The sequence below is a fragment of the Capsicum annuum genome, chromosome 7, assembly GCF_002878395.1.
Source record: "Capsicum annuum cultivar UCD-10X-F1 chromosome 7, UCD10Xv1.1, whole genome shotgun sequence".
Lineage (NCBI taxonomy): Eukaryota > Viridiplantae > Streptophyta > Magnoliopsida > Solanales > Solanaceae > Capsicum > Capsicum annuum.
The window spans coordinates 150,692,043-150,707,969 of NC_061117.1; positions in this window are offsets into that span (position 1 = coordinate 150,692,043).

The window sequence follows — 15,927 nt, forward strand, 5'->3', positions numbered from 1 at the left end:
TATACCCATTATGTTCTAAATTTGCATTATTGTGAGTGATTATGGGTAACTCTTTTGTTGTGAAAGGTACATGTTTGATGAATATGTGTGAATTGTATGATATCTTTAATTGAGAAATATTCATAAGTTTGCCACTTGTAGAGTCCGTTATTAAGGCTAGGATGTTTAGAAGTAGGATTCTTGAGCTTTAAATTGTGTATAACATGCGTAGTTTAGAAACTTGTAGTCTATGTAGTCATTGTAGTACTAACTTGAGTGTCTTGATTGTAGTAGAAGTGTGGAGTCTTTCCAGATCATGATGCTTATAGTTAAGAGTTTTTTGAGGATAAACAAGGCTTTAAGTGTGGGGTGGGTGAAAAATTCCCAATTTTAAGCTATTTTTGAAAGCCTTTTAAAAGGGTCTTGGTACTAAGTTCATCTCAGTTTAGATTTTCACCCTCAAACAGATGGCCAGATAGAGAGGACCATTCAAACCCTAGAGGATATGTTGACGGCGTGCGTTATTAACTTTAAAGGTAATTGGAATGATCATTTGCCATTGATTGAGTTCACCTACAATAAAAACTACTATTCTAGTATTCGGATGGCCCCGTTTGAGGCTCTTTATGGGAGGAGATGTAGATCACCTATCATTTGGTTTAAAATGGGTGAGGCCACTTTGATTGGCCAGATGTGGTGTTTAAATCCATAGAAAAAGTCCAATTGATTCAAGAAATGTTGAAAATAGCTCAGAGTTGTCAAAAATCTTATGCAGATGTGAGGAGAAAGGATCTTGAGTTTGAAGTTGATGACTTAGTTTATTTGAAAGTTTCACCCATGAAGGGGGTGAAGAGATTTGGCAAAAAGGGGAAGCTTAGTCCCCAATATGTTGGGCCTTACAGAATATTGAGTCGTGTTGGAAAGGTTGCGTAGGAATTCGAATTGCTTGCAGATTTGTCATACGTTCACCTAGTGTTCTATGTATCCTTATTGAAGAAGTGTATGGGTGATTCAACTATTGTAGTCCCTATAGAGAACACAAATATTCAGGATAGCCTTTCATACGAGGAGCTTTAAGTTGAGATTCTTGATCACCAGATTCGTAGACTATGGTACAAAGAAGTTCCCTTGATCAAAGTTGTTTGGCGAAATTAGTCTATTGAGGGTGCTACTTGGGAAGTGGAAGCAGATATGCGAACCAAGTACCCTTATCTTTTATCAACAAGTTCAAACTCAGCTTAAGGTAACAGATTTATTCATATTATCTCTTTTCCATTCTCAATTCCAGTTGTATATCATCATATTCATGACACTTCATACATTTATGAATCATTTCAATCATGTAAATCATGTTTTCATAAATGGGAATTTAGTACATAATCTCCATCTCTCAGTATTCTAAGCTTATCCAGTCTATTTTGAGGAAGAATATTCCCAAGGCAGAGATATGATAATACCCCGTAAGTGCTTGAGACACTTAGAACCTTAAAATAAAACAAAGTGTTGGGGGATTCGTCTCTTTTTGACCTATTAACTTTATGGATTTTTAAGTTGACCTTTTGGTCTATGAGACGATGGTTTTTAAGTTGATTCATGTTCAGGGGTGTAGAGGGATGTCTCGGGGAAGTTTTGGATTTTTTGAATGAGGGATAGGACATGTTGGGATTTCAAAAATAGAACATCAATGCAAAATTGGTGTGACACGATGGCTATTTCTTTGATGTCCCCGACACAATGCGTTGCTGGTCAAAGTTGAGATTCTGCTGAACAGTTTATTTTTGAAGGGCAGTTTAGACCTTTCCCTAAAGCCCCAAATTGTAATACCCTATATTTTCATGCTGGAATTCTAACCATCATTTCTACGTGTGTAAGATCTAATCCAAATGATTCCCATGTTAATATAAGTTAATGATCATTATCCTAGTTTATGAAGTGTTCTCGAGGTGAAAGATGTTCATAGAATTCACATAGAAAAAAGTTGAGCTAAGAGTCTTTGATTCTTTCAAAGTTTAGTATTTGATTCTACAAAGGTCTAAATTGAACATGTATACCTTTTTATATGCATAGAATTTTGTAGCTCAAGACCCACCAAATTGTAGAAAGATGAATCAAGTTTCCAACGATATCAATTTTGACTTAAGTCCATACCCGAGCAAAAAATTATAGTCATTTTCGTGAGAGAGGCAGTGAGGTCGCGCGATTAGAGTGCAACGCGCGCTCCATTGCATGCACCTAGTTTTCAGTTCCTGTTTTCACATTTTTAATGGCAAATAAGTTCTTTCCTCCACCCTAACTCATCCATAACACATAATTAAAGACCCAAGGAGCAGTATTTTCCTTCTTTATTCATAATTCCTCTCCAAGAACAAAACCCTAATCTCAACCCAAGAACTTCAAGACTCCATTAAATCTCTTTAAGAAAAACCAAGAATTAAGTTCTCTAATCCAAGAATTTCAGGAAAAGCTTTCAAGATCATTTCCAAGGTTTTCAAAGTAAGGTTTTCTACATCAAATCAAGCCTATTAAGGTATGTGGGGTTATGAACAAGGATTATTCTTTCATCCTTATGCCCAAAACTAGTTTTTAAAGTAGAGTTTACATGAAATTACATGATTTAGAGTTTAGGGTTCATACCTAAGTATCATTGTTTGATACTTATGAAGTTACAAGTGATTTAAGTGTTGAATTGCATGACTATTTTCACATACTTATGCGTGTGACTTGATTTTGTATATTGAGCATTGAATTTCATTATCTTGATTAGAATTGTTCAAGCATTTCATGATTTTTATTATTGAACATGAATTATGATTATTTGGCATGAGTTTTCGAGAAAGGGGTTTTCAAGTCCTAAGTTTTAGTCTTGATATTTCAAGAAAGATAATGTTTATTTATTTTTTGAAAAGAACGTATTCATATTTTAAGCAAGATTTTGATCCTATGATCCTAAGATAAGATATGGAATCCACACAGTTAGTTTTGATTAAGTTTCAAATAGACGAACGCATAACTGGTTTTCTTTACAATCCCCTATGCTAGTTTTAAGGTGGATTCCCTACAGAATGAGCATACAGATTAAAGGAAATAGTATTTAGCACCGAGTTGGATATGATTCCAAGGTCTTATGCCCCAGAACTATGTGCCACCATAGGTTTTAATACCCCTAGTGGGTTCAGTATAGTGATCATTCTAGCTAGGTACTATTCCGATAGCAAGGGTAGAAAAACTCTACCAATGTAGGTAAGAGAAGTTGGACTCCATGATAACTTGCATGGTTTATGTCAGTTAGAAGAACCTCCCTAATAGAAAAGAATAAGCGAAAAGCTTTTAAAAAAAAACTCCCAAAGTCCCTAGGTCCTAAAACAGAATAACAAAACAACTTTCAGGAACTAAGCAGAAACTAATTGTAAAGGATCATAATTTTATTTAGATATTATTTTACATAACGCATTAGCTATGAGATTTCAGCTCTCAATTTTTAGATGATAAAGTTGAGTCCTTTCAACACTTAGCTTGTATGATTCGAAAACAAAATACAAGTACAACTTTTAGAACTAAGTGTTATGGCTCACAAGATTTATACAGTATGCTTTATTATTTATGATTTATGATTTTTATCTTTCAGTTATTCAAGCCAATGTGAGTCATTTACACTTAGCATGCATTATTTGAAAATCTATGAGTATATATATATAGTTATTGTTTTACTTATGCATTTATCCTATATTCTTAGGACATTCCAAAAGTACTGATCCATATATACGAGTATGTGATACATTGTTTAATAATGTAGGTACTAGATCAGTTGTCGTCCATATATCACTATCAGATAGTTGTAAATTCCAGCCAGCAGATAATAAGTCCTCCTACTTTGGGGACTTCAGTTAGATTTTATTTATGTACCTTACTTTATTACTCATATTTATTGAGTAGTGGTAGTTGGATTCGTATCCCAGCTATCTATAGTCAATATAGTAGAGGCTTCAAAGATGTCAGTCAGAGTCAGTCATGTAGTTTCAGTTCCGCTCTTCAGTGTTATCAAAATGTAAATTTGTATTAGTATTGTATTCTTCCAGATTTCATCATGATTATGTTTCTACATGATAAACTTAGTCATTTTATACATATTTAAATTAGTTAATAGTATGCCAGTACAAGGGTTAGCTTGGATCACTTGTGGTCCTAAGCATCATGTGATGTCTTAAGACCAGTTTTTAGGGTGTTACAAGCTTGGTATCAAAGCCCAGAGTTTGAGTCTGCTTTGGTTTCTATGAATCCATGTCTAGTAGAGTCTTGCAGAATGGTATAGAGACATATGTACTTTTCTTCAAGAGGCTACAATGCATTTATGAAAAGTTTCCTTTCTTTCATACTCTAGACCATTCTGTAAAGTTGTTCCTTTAAAAACTTCTATCAATTCATGTGTTAATCAATAATTCTCCATCTATGTATTATTTTTGAGATAACATGATTAGCAAGTTCCAATTTCTCCTAAGATGATGCTCTCAGAATTACTATCAGTAACTTTATAAGTCACACAAAGGGATTGAGAGAAGCTAGCTAGTGTGTTATAAGTCCCTTAAGTTGAAATCTTAAGTCCTCATCCATTTGAGTTGTTCAATTAAGCTGGAATAAGATGTGCATTCAGATTCCATTCAGATAGTGCTCATGAGAGGAGATAGTGTGAACCTAGATTGTTGAATATAGTTTGCATTTAAGGGATATTGTAACCTAGAGTGTTATGATTCATAAGTAGGAGTACCTTCTTATAGTTGAAAGTGTGGGTCTAGAAGTGTAGTGAAAAGAAAGATGGTGATGGAGATTAATTGAATATATATAGATGAACTTTTGCATGTGATTGAGTTAGTAGTGAGGTGATATATCCTTGTGTGTTAGTTTAGTAGAAGGTAGAGAAGGAGTTATTAGTTAAGGTGAATTATTGTTTGCTTGAGGTATTAACGAAGTTATTGATGGTATTTATTTTGTTAAAAAAGCGTCGATTATAAATGAGAGTATTGGGTGGCTGAGTATTATTAATTTAGGCTTCCCTTGAGATTGCAAAAAGGAGTTTAGTTGAAACTTATAGAGCTATAGAATTAATTTAGGAGTATAGATAGGTAAATAGTCATAATGTGTAGAATAAGGATGTGCTAGCAGATTTAATTAATGTATACCATAGGATTATGATCGATTATGGTAGTTATGAGGTTTAGTGGACTAGTATTTCTTGATGTCTTAATTTATAGCTTTCAAGTGAGAATAGTATGTGAGGTTGGGTTGTCAATCATGCCTAGCATTAGACACTAAGTTTGAATAGTGGATGATCATTAAGATGGAAATAGTGATTTCTTACTTAGAGATGCTAGCTATATCGAACTGATCTAGTAGGCTTGAACAATGTATATATGAGTTTAAGTTGATTTATTCATAATTTAGTATGATGTTGTAAGTATGATGTAGAGGTGTGCCTAAGCTGATATGGGGTTGCATTATTTTCTAAGTTTATTAAGTGTTATGTGTAGTGAGGTAGGTGTGTTCGCAATGGAGATTGTAAGTCTTTGACAATGATTATTGAATGTAGATAAAGTTAAGGATTATATATGTAAGGGTTTCCAAGGATGAAGTGAGTAAGTTCAAAATATAGTGTATTCATGTGAGTGTAGCATTTATGTGTAAATAGTTAGAGCAAAGATATTCTGACTTAGTCCTAGGAATGTAAAATAGATCCACAATTTTAGAAGGATGGATTTAATCTAAGGGGGAGATATTATAAGGCCCAGTAAGACCCTATCTCATTTTAGTTCCCTATTGCACCTAAAAAGGTCCAAAACTTAGAAAAGATTTCACTAAGTGTTGGGACTTAGTCATTTATAAAGCTCCTAAAGTTTGGTGATTTTATTTTCGACCTTCCTGGCCTTAGAATGTCAATTTTAAAGTTGATTCTTCATCAAGGGTGTGAAAGGTACATCTCGGTTAAGTTTTGAAATTTTCAAACAAGCGTAAGGGCATGTTTGGAAGTTTAAAACAGTAACTGCCCACGATTTTCATGCGGCGCACACTCCAGTCCATGCCCGAGGGATACCGCGATAGAGTGTGCGGCGTATGTTCCATTTAGGTGATCCAGAGTATATGACGCACGCTCCATAATATGCTCCGTTATTTTTACAGCTCCTATTTCAGCATATTTAAGGTCTAATGCTTATACACTTCATGCGTATTCAAGTTCATTCTTAACTTCTAGTAAGTAAGTAACAGTTTCACTCTATGATTTGAGTCATCCCTTAGAACTCTATGGACACCAGTCTTATGTTGAATAGCTTATGATACGTATGAACTCATGTTTCAAAGTATGAATAGTTCTCAGAACTCATGATACTAGTAAAATTGGCATTATATCACGTATGTCCTCAGTTTAGATCTCTTTAATGAATCCATGTCTTTGATATTTTATTCCTTAAGCCTTAGTTAAGTGTTAAAGTTATATATAGTATTGTTTCATGCTTCAGGTCCTTATGCGTTAGCCCTTCAGTGATCTCTCCTTATGTAAAGATAATGGTGATGATAATGGATAAGCAATGGTTTAGATGAGAGAGAGTTGATGACCTTCATTAACAAAGACTATTTATGTTTTTTCTATCTAAGGTTAAAGGATAAAGGAATATTGAGGTAAATCTTTTGTACCTGTCATAGTTGGTTGAGAATTTTGGGTATGTCTTCTTAAGAATAATATAAGAAAGTTGTTATTGATAGAGGTTTAGAGAACATGAGAAGTATGCCTTTATACGTGTTTGACTTGAAGTTCATATATGGTTATAATGATAGGCTTGAATGTCATGTTGGGATGTAAGTCAATGAATGCAATATGCGCTAGTGAAGTCCATAGTAGGAGTTTCGAGTTAGTCATTAAAGTGGTAAGGGATGTTATGCATAGGTCTGACCTCTAAAAGATACATGGAAGATTGAATCATGTGGCTTAGACTAGTATGATAGTGTGTCATGTTGTACCTTGTGATTTCAAGTTAGGCTTGATCATGGTGAGAAAATTCAGTTCAGCTTAGACTTTAGTAGATGGATTGTAAGGGAAATAGTATAGCTGAGGGAGTATTTGAGAAGTGTTGCTAAGCTTCAAAGTAAGAAGTTGCATTGCCTAAGGCCTAGTAATTCTATCACAGCTTATGATTTATTTGTCTATGGTTCATGCTCTAGAGTTGTATCAATGTTGTGAATCCTTATTCGGATGTCTTGTTCAGATCATGCCCAAAATTCTTTTCTCCCTAATATTATTAGAATTTTTTTGAAGTGTTGAAGTAATACTCTATTTGAGAATGAGCAGTCAGTATGATCTAGTCCATATAGCGTACAATCTAGTTTAGCAATCAAAAAAATAAGCTCCTATAGATTTCAAACTATCCATCAAGTCTTACTACCCAAAGTTTCATGAGTAAGACCATTTCATGAGGTAAAATATTCATATTCGTGCAAATTATGAATTCAGCTCAGTCCATGCACCAGGCATTAGTTTCAGATTTAGATATTTAGTCATGATTCAGTTCATAAGTGTTTAGTGAATGATCTTAGTTTTTCCAAGTATTCCAGCCCAGAATGTAATACCCATTGTATGATCTTAATCTTGTTATCTCATGATTTGTGCTTGCATAAGTTATCACTTTGCAGTTCTACATGTATGATTGTATCATGAACACTTCAAGCGAATTCTAAATTCTAAGCATGAATCAACTCCTTATAGTAAGTAAAGGCAAGTCAGCTCAGAAATCAGTTTCATGATAGAAGTTTTGAATATTTTAGCTCAGTTATATCCTATCTTTGAAGAAATATTATCTCCACGTTATTCAATACCTCTAAGGCTTTAACAAGTTCCTATCCATCATTCAAGGATGAATGATTCCAATGGGGAAATAATGTAATTCCCCGTATTTTCACACTAGAATTCTAACCATCGTTTCTACGTGTGTAATCTCTAATACAAATGATTCCATGTGAATATAAGTTCATGTTCATTATCCTAGTTTATGAAGTGCTCTCGAGGTGAAAGATGTTCATAGAATTCACTTAGGACAAAGTTGAGCTAAGAGCCTTTGATTCTTTCAAAGTTTAGTATTTGATTCTACAAGGGTCTACTTTGAATGTGTACACCTTTTTATATACATAGAATTTTGCAGCTCAATACCCACCAAATTGTAGATAATTGAATTAGCTTTCCAAAAATATCAATTTCTCCTTAATTTGATACCCGACTGAAAAGTTATAGCCATTTTTATGAGAGAGGAATTGAGGTCACATGATTAGCGTGCGACGCGCGCTCCATTGCACGCACCTATTTTTCAGTTCCTGTTTTTGCATTTTTAAGGAAAAATAAGTCCTTTCCTCCACCCTAACTCATCCATAACACATAATTAAAGCCTCAAGGAGCATTATTTGCCTCCTTTATTCATAATTCCTCTCCAAGAACAAAACCCTAATTTCCATCCAAGAACTTCAAGACTCCATTACAATCTCTTCAAGGTAAACCAAGAATTAAGTTCTCTAATCCAAGAATCTCAAGAAAAGCTTTCAAGATCATCTCCAAGGGTCTCAAAGTTAAGTTTTATACATCAAATCATGCTTATTAATGTATGCGGGGTTATGAACAAGGATACTTCTTTCATCTTTGTGTCCAAAACTAGTTTTTAAAGTTAATTTTACATGAAATTACATGATTTACAGTTTAGGGTTCATACCCAAGTATCATTGTTTGATCCTTATGAAGTTACAAGTGATTTAAGTGTTAAATTATATGACTATTTTCACATACTTATACTTGTGACTTGCTTTAGTAAATTGATCATCGAATTTGATTATCTTGATTAGAATTTTTAAAGCATTTCAAGATTTTTATTATTGAACATGAATTGTGATGATTTCACATGAGTTTTCAAGAAAGGGGTTTTTCAGCCCTAAGTTTTAGTCTTGATATTTCAAGAAAGATAATGTTGAAGTATTCTTTGAAAAGCACATGTTCAGATTTTAAGAAATATTTTGATCCTATGATTCTTAGCTAAGATATGGAACCCACATAGTTAGTTTTGATTACAATTTCAAACAGACAGACGCATAACTAGTTTTCATTACAAATCCTTATGCTATTTTTAAGGTGGATTTCCTACAAAATGAGCATATATATTAAAGGGAGTAGTATTTAGCATAAAGTTGGGTATGATTCCAAGGTTTCATGCCCAGAACTACGTGCCACCATAGGTTTTAATACCTCTAGTGGGTTCAGTATAGTGATCACTCTATATAGGTTCTATTCTGATGACAAGGGTAAAAAACTCTACCAACATGGATAAGAGACGTTGGACTCCATGATATCTCACATGATTTATGTCAGTTAGAAGAACCTCCCTAATTCAAAAGAGTAACAGAAAAGATTCTAAAAGAAACTCCTAAAGTCCCAAAGTCCATAAGTCCTAAAATAGAATAACAGAACAACTTCAAAAAACTAAGTATAATGGCTCACAATTTTATTCAGATATTGTTTTACATAAGGCATTAGCTACGAGATTTCAGCTTTCAGTTTACAGATGATAAAAGTGAGTTCTTTCTACACTTAGCTTTCATGATTCAAAAACATAATACAATTACAACTTTTAGAACTAAGTGTTATGGCTCATAAGTTTTATACAGTATGCCTCATTATTCATGATTATAATTTTCAGCTTTCAGCTATTCAAGCCAATGTGAGTCATTTACAGTTAGCTACATTATTTTAAAATCTGTGAGTATATATATACAGTTATTCTTTTACTTATCCATTCACCCCCATATGCTTAGTACATTTCAAAAGTACTGATCCACATATATGTGTATGTGCTACAATATTTAATAATATAGGTACCAAATCAGTTGTCGTTCATATATCATGATCAGACAGTTGTAGATTCCAGCCAACATATGATGAGTCCTACTACTTTAGGGACTTTAGTTAGATTTAATTTATGTACTGTACATTTTTACTCATATGTATTAATTAGTGGTAGTTGGAGTCATGTCCCAAACTATCTACAGTCAGTATAGTCGAGGCTTCACAAATGTCAATCAGAGTCAGTCATGTAATTTTAATTATGCTCTTTAGTTTTATCAAAATGTAAAATTGTATCAGCATTGTATTCTTCCAAATTTTATCATGATTATGTTTTCACATGGTAAACTCAGTCATTTTATACATATTTAAATTAGTTTCTTAATAGTATGCCAGTACAAGGGTTAGCTAGGGATCACTTGTGGTCCTAAGCACCGTATGATGTCTTGGGACCCTCTTTAGGGTGTTACACAAATTGTGAAATCTGAAGATTTAACCCTATTCTAAGAAAAATATACACATTCCTTACCAAAATTTTCTTTCCAAGAAACCCCAAAGTTTCAACTTTAACTCCAAGAAATCCAAAGTTTCACCATTTTTTTAAGATAGTCAACAATTCAAGTTTCTGGGCTCAAGAACTTCAAGACGAAGCTTCAAGAACGTCATTAGGGATTCAAAGTTCAAACTTCTACATCAAATTAATAAAATAAGTATGTGGGGTTATGAACAAGAATACTTCTTTTTGTGCCTAAAACTTGTTGTAAAAGTTGAATTTTACATGAATTTCAATTTAGGGCTTATACCCAATTATTGTCACTTGAAGTTTCTGAAATTATAAGTGATTTAAGTGTTGAGTAGCCTATCTACTTTCACATGTTTATGCGTGAGACTTGATTTCACATTTTGAGAATTGAATTCTATTATCTTGACTAGAATCGTTAAAGTATTTTAAGATTATTATTGTGGAGCATGAAGTTTGTTTTGATTTGACATGACTTTCAAGCATGTGTTATAAAACCTAAGTTTAAGCCTTGAAATCTCAAGAAATATGATGTTTAAGCATTCTTTAATAAGCATGTATTCAGATTTTAAGCAAGAATTGATCTTTTGATCCTCAGCTAAGATATGGAATACACACATTTAGTTTTGTTTATAGTTTAAAATAGATAGATGCATAAATAGTTTTTATTATAAACCCTTATGTTATTTTTAAGGTGGATTTCCTACAAAATAAACATACCAGTAAGGGAGTAGTATTTAACACCGAGTTAGGTATGTGTCTCAGTTCACATGCCCCAGAACTACAAGCCAACGTAGGTTCAGATTATTCAAATTATTTCCATTTATATGGATGAAGATACAGATTGTGATCACTTAGCTCAGGTTATACTCCTTGGCAAGTGTATGTGACCTCTCCCCAACATAAGGTTTTTCCCTTAGGGGAACTAGACATTGGACACCATGATAGCTCAAATGGTGTATATCGGTTATAAAAACCTCCTTAACAAAAAATAATAACCAAAAAACCTTTAGAAGAAAACTCCCTAAGTCCAAAGACAGAATAAAAGAACAAATTTTAGAAACAAAGTGCAAAGGCTTACAATTTTATTCAGAGATTATTTTACATCAGATATCAACTATGTGATTTCAGTTTTAAGTTAAATATAATAAAAGTGAGTCTCTTTACACTTAGCATGCATGATTTGACAGTAAACTTAATTTTAGTCCTACTTAGTCCATCAAAAGAAGAGGAGTAAGAGTACAACTTTTATGACTAAGTGTGATGGATCACAAAAACTTGGATCACAAAAACTATCTTTATGCATTATACAGTATGTTATATTTCATAGTTTTTACATTATTCAAGATAATGTGAGCCATTTACACTCAGAATGCATCTCTTTACAAGTTCTATATACATTCAGTTACTATTCTATTTATGTATTCACCCCTACATGCTTAATATATTCCAAAAGTACTGATCCATATATACATCTATATGCTACATTGTTTAATAATGTAGGTTCAGGTTCTCAGTTTTAGCAGTGTGATTGACCGTGAGCATCTCTATCTACATCTTGACAGTTGGAGAGTCCTCATAGTTTGGGGACCCAGTTATTCAAATTTCTAGATTTATAAAGTAGTTTATTCAATTGCTTCTAGTCATCTCGAGTCATCAGGAGGTATGTCCCAGTGACTCTAGTTAGTAGTGTTAGAGGCTTGTCCGACTATTAGATACATTTCAGACTTACAGTGTTTGTTGTTTAAATTTTCTAGTTAAATACTTTTAGACAATATGTTCATTTAAAATCAGTCCAATTCAAACAGTATTTTAGTATTTCAGTGTTTCGTATGATTTTATTTCTTTATTTTAAGTATCAGAATGAGTAACTGGCTTACAGGGTTAGCTCAAGACTACATGTAGTTTTGAGCACCATGTGACATCTCAGGACCCATTTTTGAGGCATTACAACTTGGTTCCTTTATCGTTATACCACCACCGTATGAGTAAAGGAAAAAATGGATGTGAGGTTTGGGGTGAAATTCATATTCTCAAGTGGGGAAGATGATGTGGGTCGTGCCATGATACTAAATCAGGCGATTCTTGGGAGGAAACCCAAGTTAAGGTAGATTCTATTTTAATTATTTTAGTTTTTATTTCACTTAGTTTTTTTTTATTGAGTCACAGGTTGATGGTAAGTCTGAGCACCAAAAACCTGAGCTGAGAAGCATGACAGAGACTAAGTGTGGGGTCTCTAGGCCCTTATAATGATAAAAGATGCTACTAGATAGGCCTCGAGGCTTCAGGGAGTATTTATATCTCTACATTTAAGTATACTTTGGGGACAAAGTATATTTTTTATTGTGGGGTGGGAAAATTACCATGGTATCCTTTTTCTTTGTTTTAGTAGTAATTTTAAATTTTTTTGTGTAGAATAAGTAAGATGTTCTTGTTGGTGCTATGTGTGATTACATTATGGTAAAGAGCATGTTGATTGGATGAATTGTTACTTTTGAGTCTCCTAGGCTCTATTTTATGTACTTGTACTTTTTGGTTTAATGTTGAATTCATGTGATTTTTTTGTTGAGAGTCTATGATGATCCTACTTGAGTTGAGCATGTGTCATGTGTATGCAAAGTTTTATGTATTCCTTTCTATACTTGATTTTTAGAACTTTCCCAGTGTGTATGCAAAGAAAAATAAAGAGTGTGGGGTTAGGATATGATATAAGTATTTCTCTGACAGTCATGTTTTATATCCTCTTTTACCTTCCATTGTGCATAATCTTAGTTAACCCTATTGATCCTTTAGCTTATTTTCTTTGGCAGCCTAATATGTAGCCTAATCCTTTCTTTAATTTACAGTAATTTGATCTAAAGCTCCTAAGTGATTTAGTTAAAATTCAATTAAGTTAAGATGTTTGAAATTCAAGTAGGAAAAGGTGAAACCGAAACCCCAAAGTAATAATTATTGGTGTGTACAGTTGATGTGTTGTGGTTGGGAGTGAAAGAAATTTGTTCTAAAATTGAATCATAAATTAATAAACAATAGTCTCTTCAAAATTATATGTGATTAAGCTTAATGGAATGGGTCAAAACAATAGATATGGGTGGGAAAAAGTTGTTGAAATTGGTCGTTAGAGGTGAATTGAATGAAAAGTGTGATGTAGTAAAACGCTTAGGGAAGATAGTCACTATTCTTGGACAAAATAGTTCCTACCCATCCATTAGCCTACATTACAAACCTTAAAGACATATTTGATCCTAAGCTTCATCATTATGATATTAGTGGAGTACTACACTAAGGGCAAGCCTATGGTTCATCTTGTGTACCTTGTGGATTCTTTGTGAGAGAGAGCGTAACTTAAGTCTTATACCTATTCTGTAATAAATTGCATCTATGTGAGTGGTTATGGGTAACTCTATTATGGTGATGCAACATGTTTGATGATAGTTGGATGATTTGTATGATGTATTTGATTGACCAATATGTATGAGTTAGCCAACTTGGTAAGTCAATTATTGAGTGTATGATGTTTTAGAGTCGTGTTCTTGAACTTCCAATTGTGTATAACATGCTTAGTGTAAAAACTTGCATTGTAGTACTAGGTTGAGTGTATTTATTGAAGTATAATTGTGGAGTTTGCTCTGAATATGGTGCTTATAGTAAAGAGTTGTTTGAGGATGAACGAGGTGATCTGAGGTGGATTTATGCACCTCAGAGTTGTAATCTGGGATAATTTAACTTTATTTTGAGGACTTCTTGTGTGCTTAAAGTGTTAACAATGTTATAAGTGATCATTTAACTATTAATGTACTTTATTACAATGTTTAAGGTGTTCTTCAAACAAGTTTGGACTTAAATTGATCACTTAGAGTGTAATCGAGAAAACTAGTGTTACTAGCTTGAGCTATGTCTTGTTGTAGTTGATCTTGATGGATTCTAGTGTGTGTAATGAGTTAATAATGGTATGATTGTGTAATTATGTGTGTAAGAAATTTTTTATAGTGTTTAAGGTCCAATTGAAACAAGACAAGAGTCAAATCTAAGTTAAAGATCAAAAGGACAACTAGCATTCTTAGCTAAAGTTTCTAGTTCATCATCTTGGATTGTGTGTTGTTTTGAGCTCTAATCCATAGTTTTTGATGCTAAAATATTCTTTTTGATTTTATTATTATGATATATGTATGATACAAAATATTTAAACCAATTTAAAACACCACCACAAGGCTTGGAATGGATGGAAAAAAGCACGGGATAAGATTTGACGTAAAATGGACAATTTGGATTCCATGGCACGTCGCGGAGCTTATCCACCACTATGGGGAGAGTAACACACATTGGGGGATTCCTATGGAACCCAAAGCAGTGTTTATCCTCAGTTATGGCGTGTTTCACACCCTAGGTTCTTCGATAGAGGCTGCAACGCGGACCCTTGTCCAATTTCTATAGATTTGACCTCCTATAAATAGGACACTTAAAAATGAGGAAAAAAACCTTGTACGATTTTGAAAATTTGAGAGGGTATGGAAAAAGATTCCATTAGGGTTTTTAAATCTTTAATTTAGTTTTTTTTATGGATTTTTATATGTTTTATATCTTTGCAATTACAGTTATATCCATGAGTGGCTAAAAGCCCGTTTTTGGGGTTAAGACGAAGAACATGACTGCTATTCCTTTGAATTACTTTGGTTTTAATTAGTTATCATATTTTGTTGTTTATTTATACTCTTTATTACTATTTTAAGGATCATCTAACCTTATCATATATCCATTGTTGTTTTGTGATCTCGAGAGGAGGAATAAGAGGATGGAATATGGGGTAAATAGAGTAGGATTATATTCTTCTACAGAATGAAGTTATAATTTGTAGGTAGGGTAGAGATATGCCTACATGAACTATTTGGTTTACTTATGGGATGAAATATAAATGCATTTAACTTAGTAACTACATCCCCGCTCAATGATGTAGTTATGGAGCTAAGTTAGGTAGGTGATTAGAGGCTCGAGAGACCATGATCATAATATCAACCCTGTGAATCAAAGTCCAATATAAATAGCTTAACCAATGAATTTAAATAGCATAGTATTATTTTTTGTAGTGTTCTAACACCAGGTTTCATTATCATTATTTGTCCAAGGCATTTACCTTCCCACATTGTCTATTTTACTTTTAGTTTACTACTCTAAAACTCTTTCATTTACTTTTACACCACTTTAATCTTAATAGTGAACTAGAATTGGATAGTTTCTTGAAACAAGTACCTGTGGGATTGATATTCATCTTTATTTAAGGATACTGTATTACTTGTTGAGACCATGTACACTTGCGTGTGCGCTTGAGCGCAACAAGTTTTTGGCACACCTTAGAGTTGTAATCCAGGCGTATTTAGCTTTGTTTTAAGGGCTTCTTGTGTGCTTAGTGATTTAATAATGACATAAATGAGTATCTAAGAATTTAATTACTTTATTACAATGTTTAAGGTGTTTTCAAATAAGTAAGGACTAAAATTGGTCACTTAGTTCAAAGGAGAAAACTAGTGTTACTAGCTTGAGCTATGTGTTTTTCTAGTTGATCTCGATGGAA